Source organism: Musca autumnalis, unplaced genomic scaffold, assembly GCF_047663935.1.
Source record: "Musca autumnalis isolate F117 unplaced genomic scaffold, ASM4766393v1 scaffold_4, whole genome shotgun sequence".
In the NCBI taxonomy this organism is placed as follows: Eukaryota; Metazoa; Arthropoda; class Insecta; order Diptera; family Muscidae; genus Musca; species Musca autumnalis.
This window is the reverse complement of record NW_027411977.1, coordinates 142,502,281-142,521,406: the sequence shown is the minus strand read 5'-3', so window position 1 is coordinate 142,521,406 and position 19,126 is coordinate 142,502,281. Positions and strand designations below refer to the sequence as shown.

Sequence of the window (19,126 nt, the reverse complement as noted above, 5' to 3'; positions counted from 1 at the left end):
GAATGGAAGGAATTTTTTATTTGATTACCAACAACTCCACAACGAGAACATTCACAAAGAAATCAATGAATGCACTTTGCTTACTCTCCGACACTTCAGTGACATTTCTCTCACTCTCTCACCAAACAAACACAAAATACGCGAAATAGTAAAACAGAAAAAATACTCATCTAACGGCCGTTGTTCATTCAATAAGCCGGTAGGTAAGGCATAACCACCCACCATCCGAGTACAACAACAATATTAATAAAGTAATATCATGTTGTTTTTGTAAATGCCAAGACAACTTCACTTACACAAAAGTTGCAATCTATGAATATTCGCAATGAACCGAATCAATTTCACTTTTACACGTAAATGGATTGATGGACAAGTTGAAGGAAATATAATTTATAAAATATTGCTGCCACTTGAAGAAGCCGCCCGAACTGTCAACAGATTTTTGGATTTAATGAAGAGAACAGCGAACACAACCGGCCAATGAGAAATAATACGAACAACTATTTTTGAATTGCGTGTCAGTGATGGAAAACACAGCAAACAAACGTACGATTTCTTAATGAATGATAGATATGAGAGATTTGTTGGGGAGTACTTTTGTATGTTTTAACCCTATCTACTCCGTAATGTACACATTATATACAGTTGGGGGCAAATAATAGTACCTACAATAGGGTTATGACTTTTTTACAACCTCATATCCCTGTATCATAGCGTGATGAGTTTTGCCATAAGATTACATAAAATCTTAATTATAAGGTGATTCGGTGAAAAAACCTCAAGCACAAAATGATTTTAAAATTTGAATTTATCAAAATTATAGACAATTTTTTGAAGTCACTGAAAACAGATATATAATTGAAAACAAATTTAGAGCCACATGAGATAATTAAAATGACATAAAATTTATTTCTCACTATTTTTCTTCAATTCTGAGAATCGTAAAAATGTCGTAAACGCTTTTATTCAAAAATATAATTTTTTAACAAAAAATTTAAAATTTTTTCAAAGTGACTTTTTTCGCGACTTTTTTAATATTTGAATGAAATAAACGTTATTATTGTTATTAGTAGGCTTATATTTATTCATTAGTGCAACAAAAAATAATTTTTGAAAAAAAAAATTTTTTTCAATTCATATATTTTTTCAAAAAATTATTTTTTTAAAATCGTTTTGTGCGTGAACTTTTTTTATGTTTCAATGGAATAAACGATAGCATAGTGATTAATAGGCAAAAGTTCATTCATCCCTGCTACAGGAAATCATTTTTGAGGAAAAATGTCAAAAAGTCATAACCCTAACCTACAAACAATCGCCAAGAAGACGTATCTCAAAAAAAAAAAACAAACAAAATTCGTTTCTTTCATTGAATCTAATACATAAAACTAACTAGCATTTTGGAAAATGGGATAACATTGCAGATTTTTTTGTAATGACGGATCCCATTACTTGGTTTCATTACTTACTCCCATTCGTATATGATTGATAATATCCCAAATATTCGCCCTCATAAGATTAATATTCCATAAAACTCTTTTTCATTTTATAACGTTCTTTGCTTCTCCTGTAAAATTATTATTTTGTTAGTTATGACTTTGGGCATTTATAATGATATACCTACAGTATGCAAAACTCATATTCGAACATCCCTCAAAAATAAGTAAAATCGTTACTTATAACCGATACGACAGAAACAAGAACATTTATTTATTAAATAGAGAATATTTAATAATAATTTACACGGAACAAAAGTGTGTTTTGACTAGTTACGTAATTTGATGGGTAGATGGCGCAATATTCATTTTCGAACACCTTCAGACACTACATTTTTGCTGTTTTTGAAGGATTTTTCCTAGATAAAGTGAGACTTTGTATTTGATTATCCTTGCGTAGGCCTCTGATGTTGAAAAACATAAAACTTAATGAAGTTAATGTTGAAAAAAATTGTGTGAAAATTTAATTGAAGGAAAAATATAGTATCTTGTCTATAGAACCTAGAAATATTGTTCAAAAAAACAGCATCAATGGTAAATAATATGCGGACATTGCTAAAAATAACGAATCTTAGTATTTCTACGATAAAATACGTGGTTTTTAGTTTTAAATGTTGAGAACTCATAAAAATGTAAGTAAAGTATAAGTTTTGCTTAGATTGCATTTCGAAATTTACATAAATCCAGGATTCGCATGGCGATTTCCCATATTTATTGCGGTGACATGCATTTAGGAGTCCTTCTCAAAAATTAAGACCAAGAAAAATACATGCTCATTTTTACACGTAGAAATTAGAAATGCCCTAGAATGAGCTTAGACAGGATTAAGTTATCATGAGCTGGCAGAATTTATTTTTACTAAGGACCACGTATTTTGTTGTCGAACAACTAAAATTCGCAATTTTAGCAATATCCGTAAATAATTTGCCATTACTGTTCATTTCTGGAACAATATTTCTTAGTTATGTAGAAAATGTACTACATGTTTTAAATTTTATGTTTCTGGAGATCAGAGGCCTCCGCAAGGATATTCATGTACAAAAAGTCATACTTTATCTAGAAAAATCCTTCAAAATTCGCAAAAAAAGATTTTTTCTTACATTTTCTTTCATTTTTATTTTCTCAAGCAACCTTGCTAGTCTGACCATCGACTAAGGTAGGCCTATCAAAAAATTTTTATCGTCTTTTGGCCACCCTAATGTACATTATACTTAAACTAAATCGAGAAAATAGCATAAGAATATAGTCTGAAGTCGCATTTACAATTCCATTGAATGCTTTAGTATCCGATTTGGCCAAAATACAACGACAGTGTACATTAGGCCTTAAATGTATTTTATTTTTTTAACAGTTTTGACATTCCAAGCGTGGCGTAAGGGCTTTAACATGGTAATGCCCAAAACATATCATGGTCCCTATTTCATCTCAAGTGGACACTGATCTCCCCGTGGTGTCACCAGGGGAGGTCCCTTTGACGCCCGTTAAAGGTAGTGAACTAACATGCGCCGCACGTTCACTCATACAGACCGTTAAAAAACTTGGGTTTGTCGTTGGGTTAGTAACACATCCATCCCACGAAAAAAAAAACAATGAAAAATACACACCTCTAAAATTGACGACCCCCGCAAACGTTTTAAGGACCATGATCAGCGAATCTGTACTTGAAATGTTCACACTCTTTATAGAAAAGCTGTAGTTTACGCATTGACAGATGTACTTGAAATATACAAGGGCGAAACAGGAGGCCACACAGGAGATACGATGGATTGGGAAGGTTAAAACATCTGTGGTGCGATTCTCTAACTCATTTTTTGAGTTACCGACAAATGTCGGTAAAATTAAAATGCTTATAATTTTAGTAATTAACGATATCATTCCATATGTTAGCGACCAATAAAGGTAGTCGCCATGGTTTAATAAGAAAGGTTAGCCAAAGCTTTATGGCAATTTAAATTTTTTCATTCGAGTATGCCTAAAACTTCAAAACAATACCCGTCATACCAATTGCGGATATTATTCGAATGTTCGGCACAACTTTCGAAAACGATATCACATTCGAAGAATTGGCAAATGTTTTTCGGGTGTACACAAGCACGTTGTTCTTTTGTTCGTAAAAAGTTTAAAAACGATATCGTTTTCGAACATATGGCGAATGTTTTTTCTTCAAAAGAAAAATTGTTTCGAGAAAAATTTTTTACTTTGAAAATTTTTTTGTTTCAAAAAAAAATTATATTGTTTGTAAAAAATTCCCATTTGCTTTTTTCAAATAATTTCGATATAAATGCTACGTATAATATAGACAATAAGTGTTGATAAAGACAACATATGGGTAGGTTGCCAAACACAAGACAACAATGTTTATCAACAGTTACATATCGAGTCGCAAACATAAAGAAATAAAAACGGAAAAGGTACATAACAGAAACATCAAGAAACTCCACAAAAAATGTTTTTCGCCACTATCGTAAAAACTATCGTCTTTCATTCGCTAATAATATTATAAACGATATTCGAATTCGAAGGTTTTCCTGCCACAAACTGAGCGACGAATGAATCGTTTTCAATTCGTTCTCGTGTGTCGTTTTCGAACAAAATATCCGCAAAACTATCGAAAAACATTCGAAAACGAATCGTTTGCGATAGCAATGGTATGGGGGGTATAAACAAACTGTGTATGTGTGTGTGGTGTTTGAATAATCCCAGTTGTTCATGAAATAGCAATTGTCTACTTTGGCGTAGTAATGTAACTAGTTACTCATTGATCCTAGTTACTTTACACCCAAAAATGGCACACAAAAGAGCCTATAGCCTGCTTTTGTCACTGGAAATGGGCTTCCCTGCCTATCATGTCAATTCACTAGTTACAGGTAATGCGGCGTATAATATATTGAGTGTTTATAGACTACCGATGGATAGTGTAATCAACAATGTTTCTTGTAATCTTTTTTTTTCAACATTATTTCTTTTTTTTAACAAAATAGAAAAAAAATTCTGACATTTTGTTTATTCATAATTAAAAAAGGTATTTTGATGCGTTTGTTGTGCAAAAATTGAAGATGTAAAAAGAGAACGTGTTACGAGCTAAATCATAGAAAGGATGAATAATTTAAGAAGAATATTTATAATATATCTGTGGTAAGTATTGATACATATCTTAACACAATTCATTATCGCGTCATTTCATTAAACTTCTATACATTTTATTTCAGGAACTTTTGAATGCTCTGAAGGACACATAAGAAAAACATTCCAAGGACCAAATAAACATAAGTCGCTGTATCAAGTAGTCACACACAATTTCCAGCATCAAGGATCAATATGAACCTATCATATCCATATGTATACAAGATTATATTGTCCTTTGTAAAATTTTTGCACTCCATGTTGACGCCTCCAAACAATAGTATGCTAAGTCGACTTAGCATGTTTTCAAGTTCTTTACATTTTTATATTTAACGCCCTTTAACTTAAATTCTGTCAAATTTTGGTAATGATCGAACAATCCGAACAGAAGTTATAAACAAATATTTACTTAGCATAGTACTGAAGGTCAAAGAAATTTCCAAACTTTTAGAGCTTGTCCTGCAAAACTCGCTTTTCAGAATTAGCAAACTATTATTTGAAGGTGTCGAACGTCCTTTAACTTAAATTCTGTCCAATTTTGCATATATGCATTTACCCATTTTTCTGACTTTAAGTTACTACTAATTTTGGCTATCATTTCTGACTACCGAATTGACTGGTTACTGGTAATGCAATGAAGGGACAATTGGGTTTCCTAAGACTATCGAATTGACTGGTTACTGGTAATGCAGTGAGGAGACAATAGACCCCTTCCTATGACATCCCCATGTTAAATTCACCAGTCTATAACATTGCGAGTAGATTGGGTGGTAACTAGGGGTGTTTACCAGTAGCCAGCAAAATTGCTAGTTATTCCCTAGTTACCCGAACAACTGGGATATGCCAAACAATTTTAAAAACAATCGAATTCAATGATTTTTAAAATTGTTTTTAGACCATTTATATGGAAGAAATTGGTGAGATTTGCATTGAAACAATCAGTTTATCATATTCACAACTCGATTATGTGGAGAAAACTTAACTCTTCATTCATTTTTCGCGTTTTTTATAAAATGCTCAAAATAATGCATTGTAAACAAACCCACTTGTTGCTTTTATTTTGAAGTTTTAGGAATTCAAGAAAAACAATGGTTCTATAGATTTTTTTCATTTAAATCTACCTCTTTACTTATACCAAGGTAGTCGCCAAGTTCTACCGATAGCAACAGTGTTGTCAACTTTTATTTGAACATTTAATTCATAATTTTGCGTTTTAATGTCACCGATTTTTGTCGGTAATTCAAAAAATTAGTTAGAGAATCGCTCTACTGGTCTCGAATTCGAATCAAAGCTAAATTTTTCAATATCAGCTTTTGCTCCCACTGAAGACAAGGATGAACAGACCAAAGATATATTTTACGAGCGCTTAGAAGTAATATATGATTCAAATTGTTCCAGGTGATTTTAATGCCAAAATTTGAAAGGACAATATTTTTTACCCAACAGTCGGGAAATTCAACCTCCATAGTGAAACATCTGACAATGGTATGAGATGATAGTCTTCGCAGCGCCAAAAAAACACGGTACTTAGCAGTACCAGATTTAAGCATCGGACCACCACCGTGTTGCAGCAATGGTACGTACCCGATTAAACGTAGCAAATAAGGTACGAACAGACACAACACGGAAGTTGGACGTCGGTAAGCTGCAATCACAACAGATAGCCACAGCCTATTCCAATCAACTATTCCAATTGTTATCGCACGATAACATATCGCCACAGTGGCTAATGGGTACTTTACACGGTATGTTTTTTACATATGAGTTGTCACTTTGCATATACATTTTGTATGGGAGAAGTGACAACTCATATGTAAAAAACATACCGTGTAAAGTACCCATAAGTATTACCAACTTCATGCAAACAGTCGCAAAATCCATACTTGGACACCAGAAACCTCCACTATGGAACCAAGAAACCCATGATATGACCAGGAGTGTAGTGCTGCTACAGAAGAGAAAACTGTGGCATATAGGGCAACTCTACAATCAGTAGCAACGCGTAGAGTTATCGGGAGAAAAGGAGAGAGGAAAATCGTCTTTTTCACAGGAAAAAGAGACAAATGAAAAACCGGTAGTGTGAGCAAATCGAGATGTACAGGGGCCAGAATGAAGTCAGAAAATTTTACAAAAGAGTGAAACATCAAACTGATGGCTTTGGTACAGGCACATCCTCCTATGGAGACCAGATAGTGTGCTCAGGCATCCAAACTGTTGGCATCCAATACTAGAAAAGACGACGTAGATCCCACAGATCCAATCCCAGAGGATGGTAAAGACAACAACAAACCGGCTGAAAAATAATTAGGCAACAGGAGCCGATGGTTTATCAGCCGAGCTTTTCAAAACCGGTGGCGATACACAGATAAGGTGTATGCATCAGCTAGTTAGCACAATCTGGCAAGAAAAACGGGTATCCGACGACAACTGTGTGATCAAATTATAGGGACATACGTCTGCTCACTATTACTTATAACGTAGCACTATAGGCCCAATGGCAGGTTTCTGAGGCAAAAAGTCTATTTTTGAAGTCATATATTTGGATAAAATAGTAACGGGATTAGATTCTTAACACTTTGAGCCATTTAGAAACAAAATCATTTCAATCTGGCAAAGCTTCATGACCACATACCGGGCTATCAAAGATATTGATTGCATCTTACATTCTAAAATTTTATAAAAATCTATCAAACGAAGAACAAAATTATTTCGCTCGACAATTAAAAACCGCTAACATAACAAACAGTTTTTTTAATGGATAACACGTGTAAAGGTATGAAAATTAATATTCTGAATAAGAATTAGAAAAAGTTAGATTTGGTAAGGAATATTTGATGTAGACTTGTGTATTTTTTGTGTAGTTTATATGGTTTTTGGAATAGAACTCTCGGTATTGCGACGTATTGTCGAAACTATATATATGTGGTAGAAGGTAATAGTGAGTACTATATGTGTGGAAAATTTCATGTCCGTATGGATCCGAAAACTTATAGAAAAATACTTACAGATAGCGTGACACTTAAAAATTTGGATATTTTTAAGTATTGGGCTGGGCTGGGAGTTGGACTTGTCAATATGACACAAGTCCTGAAATTTGATAGTTATCTTAATCGAGTTATACCAAGCATTGAAATCTTTTATGTTCAAGATCTCTTAATTTAGTAATTGGGACTACAAAACCTACTTGATTTAAAAATCTTGACCTGTAATTATAAAGTATTCAAAAATTGAACGCGATCGCGGTATTCTACTTCCAAATCATCAATTAATGATTGAGATCACAATTACTATTGTATTGTATCCCAATCAGTGTTGCCGAATTTGACGATTTATCGTCATTTTGACGATTTTTTGGCCTAAAATTGAAAAATGACGATTTGACGATTTTATGGTCCAAAATGACGATTTTCACGTAGTCCCGAATTGCATGAAATAAAACATGATAACTATATTTTGACCAGAATTTCACGAAAGTCTTTAAGGAAAGCAATATTCCAAAATTGGTTTCATGAGCTATTTTAACGTTTTTAAACAATTTCGAGACGCATTGGCTTTATTTAGGCACATATCTGGAATAGAGGTGTTTTCATAGTTTTTGCCTCATCTTGGATTTACATCTGCTGAAAATTTTCATGTAGGATTCTTAATGAATGAAAATCTTCCTCGAACATTTTTCGAAATATAATACTTCGGACCCATGTCCTCTTTAATGAGAGTTTTTGTCGATTTTCGACTGCCCATCAATCAAATGTACGTGTACCGACAAACATGGACGGTCACACTGTCAAGCAAGCGATGTTTGAGCTAATCTGTCATTCAAAACTGGCAATGTGTACCCAGCTTTACCTTGCTGCATTACTGCAAATTAGAAAACCACGGGGAAAACTACCATCTTCTGAAAGCTGTTTTATAGTGGTAACTAAGGGGTTACCTCTACTTGTCGCTTTCAAACAAAGAAAAAAATATTGGCTTATTTTGAAGTACAGGTAGTTTAGAGTATGCCGCAAAAAATTCAAGAAGGGAACAATTTCTTGAGATTTGTATGTAGAATAGATACTTTAAACGCGTTTTTTTTTGAAATGGCATTTTTAAGTCTGTGCCAACGATAGCTCGAAACCGAATTGACCGATCTTCACATGGTTTGGTGAGCTTATTAAATAAATAAAAGGCATGCCCTTAAGCGAGACAGTTTAAAAAAAAATTGCCAGATTTTTTAACAAAAAGAAACAGTCATTCGTTAAAATCGAAATTTTGACTTTGACAGTTAATTTTTTTTATAAAAAAGTTTGTTTAAAATTCTTATTCGCCTTAAGGCAAGATTAATAGGTTCTTAAAATGCTTACAAACATGTACGATAATCGACCCATTCGTTTTGGAGTCATCGCTTTTATAAAAAAGGGTTTCGCAGATAGCCATTTACCACACGACATTGCAATATTTTTCAACAACAAAAATACCAAAAGTAGTATAAGATGTGCTCTTTCTTTCCTGATGAACGAACTTTTTAAAAAAGATTTGGTAGTTTCTTTGAAAACAATTCAAGAAAATGAGTTTTTTTTTTTGGTATGCCCAACTAGGGACAACCCTTTAAGTGAGATTGGGTTATATTTATTGCTGTGGGTTGTATATTTTATGTTGTCAGTCTCAGTGACAAACCTATCGGCTAAAAAATCGCATTAAACGGTAACCAAACCTAGTTTTGGATCATGATGACGATTTTTGACGATTTTCCAAATTTTGTTGACGATTTGACGATTTCGGGCCAAAAACTGTCGGCAACGCTGATCCCAATACGTCAAATGATCTCTGAGATGTCGCGTTTGGCTAAAACCCGTAGTGGGAGAGGTCCCCCACCCCTTCATTTTTCGGTATAAAAACTACCTTACGATCTGTTCTAAGACCAAAAGAATCTACAGTCAAAATTTTATCAAATTCGGTCCAGCCCTTTCGGAGGATTTATATTTCGAACATCATGGCAGACCTGAATAATTTTCTATATATATGTAGATATATATACCTGAACCGATCAGAACCAAATTTTGTGGACGTGATTGTTAATTAATCAGGATGTACCATAGCAAATTTTAAAGTCATCGGATGCAAATTGTGACCTTAGTGTGGCTTAAATATAAAATCGGATAAAATCGGTTGAAACATATATACGAAAGCTATATCAATATCTGAACCGATTCCTTCCAAATTTTGCAGATATATTCTGATGCTCACTATAAACATCAGTACGAAATTTGAAAGGTCCAGCAGCTTCCAGTGACTTGTTGCCTCAAAAACCTGTCATTGAGCCCATAGTGCGTAGGTGTTGCACAGGGTTGCCGCTTCCATACAAAAGTGGACGATAATAGAAGGAGTTGACCTAGGTTGATGAATTTTCGCACTAGTACTTATGATGGCATAGGAATGAAAAATTTCAATTTTGGTCCATATCGATTGAGATTTGGATATAGTCCCCATATAAATATTTCCCCGATTTTGCTATAACTCGGTCAATTTTGATCGAATAGCCTTCAAATTTAATATGTGATAATTTCTTAGGCCACTGAGTAATTTTAATGATACACATTTGCCCGATTTTAGCTTTCAAGTTTACTATTTTCTTAGATCCTAGAGCAGCTTTACAGATTTTCAAAAAATAGGTTCCGATTTCGATATAGCCCCCATTTATATATGTATTTCTCCGATGTAGATATAAATCATGCATTTTATATCCGATCTCTTTCAAAATCAGATTGTAATGAATTTGGCTAGTCTGTGTGTATTTTGACAAAAATCTGTTAAGATTTAGATATAAGTCACAAATGTTCCAGAAATTTTACATAACTCCTACAATTTTGTTCTATCACTAACGAATAATTGCGTCACATTTTCTAAATTTCCTGAATATTTGACATACATTGCGTGTTTAGTGTGTCAAATACATGATATCGGGGGAAAATAGATATGGAAGCTATATCCAAATCAGAACAGATTTTTGTCGCAGTCGCAATATCGCATATCAAATTTGAAGGCTTTTCAATTAAAATTGAACGATTTATAGCAAAATCAGGAAAGATATACATATATGGGGACTTTATCCAAATCTGAACGGAAGTTGGAAATTTTCATTCCTATGCCATCATAGGTTAGGTTAGGTTGATAAGAGGGGTGATCCTAGATCACCACATGCCCATGTGGACATACACTTAAGCCATAAGTAGGCCTGTTGTGCGCTCTAATTTTTGGGTTATGGAGGATTATCTTTTTTTCACTTAGTCTAGGATCTCTGTCCTATTTACATAGTCTCTGATCTTTTTGAACTCGATTGTCCTAATTTGGTCGAGTCCTGGTATAATGTCATTCCCTAGTAACTGGGTTCTCAGATTTGTGAAGGCTTGACAATGGCAGAGGTAATGTTCCAACGTTTCGTCGTCCTCTCCGCATGCTTTGCATTCACTGTTTTCTGCACAACCTATTTTGTGCAGATGCGCTTTTAGACCTAGGTGACCTGTAAGGATTCCTGTCAGTCTACTAATATCTTTTTTACCTAGTAAAAGTAATTCTTTTGTTTTGTCCTCGTCTGGGTTTCCCCATAGGATTTTTGTGTTTTTTCCCTTCTCTTCACTACTCCAGAGGGATACATGTGCATTTTTTGCCCATGTCTTTAGTTCTAGTCGCGTAGCTTTAAACGGCTTAGCGTTTTCTAGACTTACCGTGGGTTGCTTCTTGGCTTGTTTTGCAAAGGAGTTTGCTATTTCATTACCCCTAATCCCGGTATGCCCTGGTACCCATATAATGTATACCTTACCGTGTTGGGAGTAATTATTTATAGATTTAATACATTCCAAGACAGTTCTAGATTTCACTGTCTTGGTTGATATAGCTCTAATGGCTGCTTTGCTATCCGTAAGGATATTTACAGTGGTAGGCCTTGTGTGAGTATCAAACCAAAGCAGACACTCTGTTATCGCCCGGAGTTCCGCCTGCAGAATCGTGTTATGATCCGGCAGACGGAGGGAGATTTCCGTTTCCGGTTCCATTATATAAAGACCCAGTCCGGTTCTCCCCCCTGGCACAGCCCCATCCGTAAACCCACAGCTTCCAGCGGGAATCTGTGCTAGAGCTCCCCCGATCCACATGTCTCTGTCAGGTATTGACACTTCACACACGGCTACTTCACTAGTTTCAGGTATACGGTCCGATACTACCTGATTTATAGATTCACCCGTTGTGACCTTTAATATGTTTTGGTGGTATGTTTGGTGGCTCTTTTCGATCCACTCGCTCATCGACTTTAGCCTTACAGCTGCGATGGCTTACCGTACCTGAATATCTATTGGTTGTACAAACTAAATTGTTTCTAGAGCCCTAGTCGGTGTGGTCCTCATTGCTCCGCTAATGCTTAGGCAGCATGTTCTTTGGACCTTTTGCAATATTTCCACATTGCATTTTTTGTCCATGGCTGTCCACCATACCACAGACGCGTACGTTAGAATTGGTCTAATTACGCTTCTGTATAGGGTACTGTATCATCCTAGGATTGAACCCCCATTTTGAGCCTATCGCCCTTCTGCAGGTTGACCAACATATTTGGGCCTTGTTAGCCCTTTCTTGTATATGGTCTTTCCATTTAAGTTTCCTATCCAGAATTACTCCTAGATATTTAACTGTACAGGAGATATTTATTGTCTTATCTAGAAAAACTGGTTCCTCGTAGTGTCCCATTTTCGTTTTTATAGTGAATAGACATAATTCTGTTTTTTCCGGGTTGACGTTCAGACCTCTCGGCCTGGCCCAGTTAAAAGCAATTTTTAGAGCCGTTTCTGCTCTTCGACAGAGTTGATTCGGATTCTTTCCCCTCAGAAGTATTATAACGTCGTCTGCGTAGCAGACTGGGTCAAATCCTTCTTCGGTTAGGGTCCTCAAGAGACTGTTTATGGTGGTAACCCACAACAGAGGTGAAAGTATCCCTCCCTGTGGCGTTCCTTGTCCAACTTTGTCTCTTATTTTCACGTCGTATAGCCCGCAGCTGATCCATCTATTCCTTAGCATGTGGTTTATCCAGTTCCTTAAGGCCCTGTCTACCTGAAACTCGTCTAAGGAGTGGATAAGTGTCTCGGTGCTTACGTTATTAAAAGCGCCTTCGATGTCGATGCATACAGCAAGTGTGTACATTTTCATTTCGAAGGTTCTTTCTATGTGGTGTACTACCTCATGCAATGCGGTTTCCACTGATCTGCCTTTAACGTATGCATGTTGTTTGAATTTAAGCATATCGTTGGGGATCTTACTCTTTATCATGGTGTCGACTGTCCGTTCCATTGTTTTGAGTAAGAATGAAGTTAAACTTATCGGTCGATAAGATTTTGTTGTTGCATAACTTGCCTTGCCAGGTTTGGGTATAAAGACTACCCTTGCCTCCTGCCAGGTATGCCAGTGTATGCAAGTTTTAAGCATGCATTGAAGATCCCGACCAGTTTGGACGCAATAAAGCCGGGAAGATCTGATCTGGTCCAGCTGCTTTATATGGTGAAAAGCTTAAAATGGCTTGTTGGACCATTAAGCCGTCGATGCCTCAGTGTTAACCATGGTATTCTGCGGGAAGTGCGTTTTCATCAGAAGGCCTAGAGTTTCTTCTGTTGTTTCCATCCTTTTCCCATTTCCATCGACCAATTGCTCGGTCTGTGTACGGGTTTTAGATAGAAACTTTTTAATCTTTGAAACGTCATTTACACTATCCACCTGTTCGCAGAAAAGCTTCCAGGAGTTTCGTTTGGCGTTTCTTGTTATTTTGTTGTATTCCTTTAATTTTGCCTGATAGTTGTCCCAGAATACAGCTGCTTTTTTACGTTTGGCCCTATTATAAAGTCTGCGGACCTCCTTGCCTTTATTCCGAATTTCCCCTGTCATCCAGGGTTTTTCGTAGGCGGATTTCCTCTCTCGAAGGGGACAACTTTCCTCGAAAGACTTTACTAGTGCCTCAGTTAACTTTAGGACATCTCTCTCTCTATGTCCTCCTTACTTAGGCATTCCTCATCTGGTTGCCCAAGTCTTTCTTTTACTCGTTTTCCGAACTTTGTCCAATTTGTTTTGGATTTGTTTCGGAAGGTTATCGGGTTAGGCGATGGCCTAGCTATTTTAAATCTAATATACTTATGGTCTGAGAAGGAGTGTTCCTCCAGGACCCTCCACTCGTGTACCTCGTTTATTTAATTTTCTGAACATATCGTTATATCTAGTACTTCCTCCCTAATTCTATTAACAAAGGTTGGCGTATTCCCGGTGTTAAGTGTAATCAGGTCGTTAGTATTTAAGTAATCTATAAGGGCTTGACCCCTTTTGTTAATGTTAGTACTACCCCACGAGATGTGGTGAGAGTTAGCATCGCTACCTACTAGTACTTTGTTACCTGTTTGCTTTATCCTTCTCACCAGTTGCTGCAATTCCGACGAAGGGGGTAATGTCGGGGAGTCGAACGGCAGGTATAATGATGCTAGGTATATGTTACCATTCCCCTGCTTCAATACTGTGACGTCCGACGATGACAACTCTGGAGAAAAAAGAAAGCATAAGTTTTTGTGGCATATAATGCAGGTCCTCGGTCGGGATCCCGTATTTGCGTAAAAAAGTTGATAATTTATATGGTTAAGTCCAGAAACCTTGTTTTTTATGGTCCAAGGTTCTTGGATTAAACCAATATGTATATTACCTTTAGTTATTTTGTCCATCAGGGCTAGTGTTGCCGTTTCGCTCCGATGGAGGTTGATCTGGATGACCTCAATCATTGGTCCTCCAGTAGGTTGGCTTCTTGGGAGTCGCTAATTTCGTCTGCTCCTCCCTCCTGTAAGCCCTTTGGTAGGTTGACCTCTTTGTTGTTTGGTTTGGCAATCTCCTCCTCACCAACTCTTGCCTTTCCAATTTTGAAGAAGACCGAGTTCGAGACGAAGAATGCCTTGCCTTTGGTTTTGACGAGCCCGGCTAGCGAGAGATCGTCATCACAAGGAGAGTGCCGTCTTCCTTCTCCTCCCTGTGGAAGACCTCCCATCTTTCCACCTTTAGGGCCTCGTTTTGTACGCCAAAGACCTCGAGCATGCGCTCCGTCTCGAGCTTGCAGCCATACCCCTTGACGTACACCGATGCTTTGGTTAGATGAGGAATTTCGTCTTTCCTCACCAGTTTTAGTCTGCCACCTTCCCATGGAGTTGCTATACTGCTGACTACCTCCCCGAGAGCTGCAGAGTTTGCGTGTGAGTCCAGGTGGTACAATAGGAGGTCCCCCCTTGGCTCACAGCAGTTTATTTTTATTGGGACTCGTCCTTTCAGGATTTCGTCTTTCCTCACCAGTTTTAGTCTGCCACCTTCCCATGGAGTTGCTATACTGCTGACTACCTCCCCGAGAGCTGCAGAGTTTGCGTGTGAGTCCAGGTGGTACAATAGGATGTCCCCCCTTGGCTCACAGCAGTTTATTTTTATTGGGACTCGTCCTTTCAGGATTTGTTCCAATATTTTATCGTTGATCGATTTCTCGATCTCCGATAAGTACTCTTTGTGTAGCCTTCCAGATCCTTTACTAGTATCGATTACTGCGTAGCACAGCTCGTCCTTGTAGTATCTCTTGGCTACCTTGGGGTAAGTCGATGGCGGCTCCGTTCCGGTTTCAGCGTCCATCTTCCTCTTCTGGGTGGAGGTAGGCTTCTTTACTGAGTCCTTGGCCACCGCAGAAGATTCCGATGTCGCGCTCACCTTCTTTTTGTCAGAACTCGCCTCTTCAGAATCATTTGAAGGATACTTTTGGCAGTCTCCTTGGCCTTTGTCCTGACGAGGTTTGTCCTGGGCAATTGAAGGTGGGAAGCTCTTTTTCTTCTTACTGAGTTTTGGCACGTTCTGCTCCTCAGGAGACCTTGTCCTCTTCGCCGCTTCCGAAGAAGTGGAGGGACTATCTGTGGTAACCTTTGAAGCAGCCAGCTGTTGTTCCTTCTTTTGTTTAGCCTGGTTCCTCTTATATTTCTTCCTTTGGGCCCCAGACCACTGCACTCTTTTCGTCGTGAGCTTAGCGATGCTCTCGCTCACTTCCTCTACCATCTTGTGGACTTCCTCTTTCATGGGATTTTCCACAACGGTGGTGTTCGTTTTGCCGCAGCTATCGGATTCGGAATCAGGGTCGCTACCATCATCAGATAGTTAGTCAAGTTAATCCTCCCCCTGTGCTCCCCTTTATCCTCCTCCGTTTTTACACTAGGTTGTGTGCTTGTAGCATTACCTTCGACCACAGATGCCAAGGCACCCACATCTATGGGAGATTGCTCACGATCGCATGATATCGACGGGATGTGACTCGTAGGCAGATCACTGGTCCCCGCCGGCACTGGGTTTATTAGGTCCTGCACCGTAACTTTTTCTTCCTTTTTTCCTTCCATATTTGTTTTTTGTTTTAGGGGAACACCCCCATAGTCAGTTTTTTGTCCGCGGGAAACTCAAGGTTTCCAGAGGTGGATAATCCCACCCCTCTGCCCCAGACCCACCATGCAATAGATATTGGACAGAGTGGTACGACCATCCTCCTCCCCCTATCCGCCGGCGGAGACGCGCCCGGTAGGAGAACTAACAAACTCCCGCGCCATCATAAGTATCAGGTCAAATACTTCTATTTCTCTTTTATAAGAAAAGGTATAGTTTTTTCATTTTTTTCAAGTCGGCGATACCATGCCCATTTGAGTTAAATTTGATTTACAATTAAATTTAAAATTAAATTTGTACTGCAAGGATAGTTAAAAATTGATCACTTGGAATTTGCTTTCAGACAATTTTCGAAGCTCAGAAGGGATCTAACAAAATCAAAAAGTCATTTAAAACAGGTTTATAAAACGTTTTTGTTGGAGTATTTCTTTATTTTATCTGAAAGTTCTTGGTAACTATTCCAGGTTGAGAATTGAACCCACGTTCCTAATAAACCGGTTCAAATTTGTTGTAGGATTTATCAGAATGTTCCATTTTACTAAACTAAACCAAAAAACTGTTTGCATGGGTAGTACAATTTTTCAATTTTATTTGATTCAAACCTATTCTGATGATCGCAAATATTGGACACTTTTTTGTACATTTTTTATTATAATTGGGATATTTTCAGAAAATGTGGCTACACCGTTATGTTTTTTCTTGTAAATGTTGGCATAGTATAGGACTCTCAAAAACTAAATAGTATGGATCTGCAATGCGAGCACATCAGAAGATATGTACCTTAACATATTAAAAGAAAACATTTCAAACCTATTCAGATGATCGCGAGTGTATTTACCCTGCGGCTAATCCTGGAAAGGCCCAAGAGATGCAGATCGGCACATACCACCTTTTTGTCATATCCAAGCCATGTCTGAATTTGGTGTCCCTGCAAAGCTCATTCGGCTTTGTAAGGTGACTTTAAGTCAGCGTCAGGCGATAGAACGCCCACGTGCGCTCATTTAACGTTGCTCTCTCCACACACACACACACAATTCAACCCATTGAAAAAGCATGCACTCACACAATGATACCCCGTAAAGTATGCAATAGAAAAGTATGGTGACGCTGCTTTAACTGATACATGGTGCTCAGTAAATAGAAAGAACCTCTCTCAAACTTACCCCGATAGCCACACGCAGAAAAATTTATGTTAGAAATATGTTTGGATCCAAACAAATATATGTTTGGGACCGGTTGCAAACAAATATATGTTTGGATCCAAACATAATATGTTTGGATCCAAACATAATATGTTTGGGTCCAAACAAATATATGTTTGCAACATTTTGTAACATATCTAAATTTGATATGTTTGGGTAAAACATATTTTTATGTTAGAACATTTTTTTCATGGGTGGAGAGAGGATGTTTGTCAACGAGAGTAATAACAGTGCTCTCGCGGCTGTGGAATGCTGTTTTATAATAAAGAGTTGTGTGTATTGTATAAGAGAAGACGGAGAAGCGAAGGGGGCTTTGGTGGCGTGTATGCGTCAAACTCGTGTGTTTCTTGTTTTGTTGTTGTTAACCAACGTGTTGTTAACGAAAATAAGAAATGATATGAATTATATTTTTTTCTTTCTTCAGTGTTTTAGTTGCCTTTGTAGAGTCAAGACGGTAAAGTGAGTGAATAAATCAGTGTTTTGTGTTTTCTTAAAGAAAATGTGCTTTTTAGTAAATTAAATGCCCAATACATTTTATAATTGAATCGGAAAGTTGAATGGAATTATTTTATTGGACAAGGAAGAAATCGCATTTAATATTGGTAATTACATACATACTTATGTATATTTGAAATATGGCATATCCATATTTATTTATTACATTACATTATCATTTGATTCTAGATGCCGATTCCCCGCTGATGATTTCAACTATGAGGACAATTTGTTTTATTTCACAACTAAGGAGAAGCGTTCAACTACGTTTCTATATATATTTCCTTTTTAAAAGTGTGACTATTTACAAATTATTTCAATCAGTTTTTCTTTTATTAAAGTGTATTATGTATTTCTTTGGAATTTTGTACGTACCTTTGTGTTTGTTGTTCTTTTGCCTTTTAATAAAAAACCACAACATTTGTGTGTATAAGTTAACACCTAACACATTCATAGTTGCAAAACTATACCAAATAATAACAAACAATGTAAAACAGAATTTAAAATTATAAAGTTGCTGACGATATGTCTGCAACATTTTAGCAGGTGGAACTTCCGTTCCCATAATGCTACAAATTTCGTAACAGAATTAAAAATTAATAAAGTTGATGACTATAGGTTTGCAATATTTTAGCTTTTGGAACTTCCGTTCCCATAATGCAACAAATTCCGGGAAGAAGATCAGGTGATATGACTGACTAGTGCATAGTTGTAAGAATTCATAAAATTGTAGTTAATTTTAAGTTAGTTCTACTTTGCTACTTAACAAATAAACACGGAGGTCGCTCCGTATAAAAAAAATAAAAAATTATATTTTTAATTAAACAAATAGTAGTGAAGTTAATTGGCGCCCGAGCAGGGACCCGGTAGATTAACGTGAATTAAAGTAATAAGGACATAATCCAGAGTACCTGGAACGGTGTTTGAAAAAAATTCGCAGTGTGAAAAAAATAAATTCTATCGGTGTCCCAATTGTCCGCGCGGTTGGAACTCCCGCGAAAAACATTGTGAAGAACGAGGCCCCTAAGTACCTATCGAAAATAGGAAAAAGGACGGTGTTACGCACCAGCCGCTTCACAGGACTTAAAAATCTGTTAAGTGAACTTAATAACTATAAAGATAGTGAAAGTTAAATAAAGAAACAATTCATATAAATTCCTAAAGGAAAAATATTAAAGAAAACATTAAAGAAAGAATAATATTAAAAGAAAATACAAAAGAAAAATATTAAATAAAACATAAAATAGTGAAGAATATTAAACAAAAAATATTAGAGGATTAATGAAAACTCTAAACTTAAATATTAAAAGAAAATACAAAAGAAAAATATTAAATAAAACATAAAAGAGTGAAGAATGTTAAATA

The 19,126-nt window shown here is 36.6% G+C and overlaps 1 protein-coding gene across 4 annotated transcripts in view; it reads right to left on the bottom strand.

The window, feature by feature from the left end:
• The window catches only part of stet (rhomboid serine protease stem cell tumor), a 235,805-nt gene that overhangs the window by 76,204 nt on the left and 140,475 nt on the right, over nucleotides 1-19,126 (bottom strand). Inside the window, exon 1 of one of the 4 annotated variants that reach the window (XM_073980023.1) lies at nucleotides 297-515. The exons of the other annotated variants lie outside the window; for them this stretch is intronic. The gene's annotated coding sequence lies outside the window, so the exon portion shown is untranslated. Of the gene's footprint in view, nucleotides 1-296; nucleotides 516-19,126 lie in introns of those variants that run through there. 4 annotated transcript variants of the gene reach the window in all.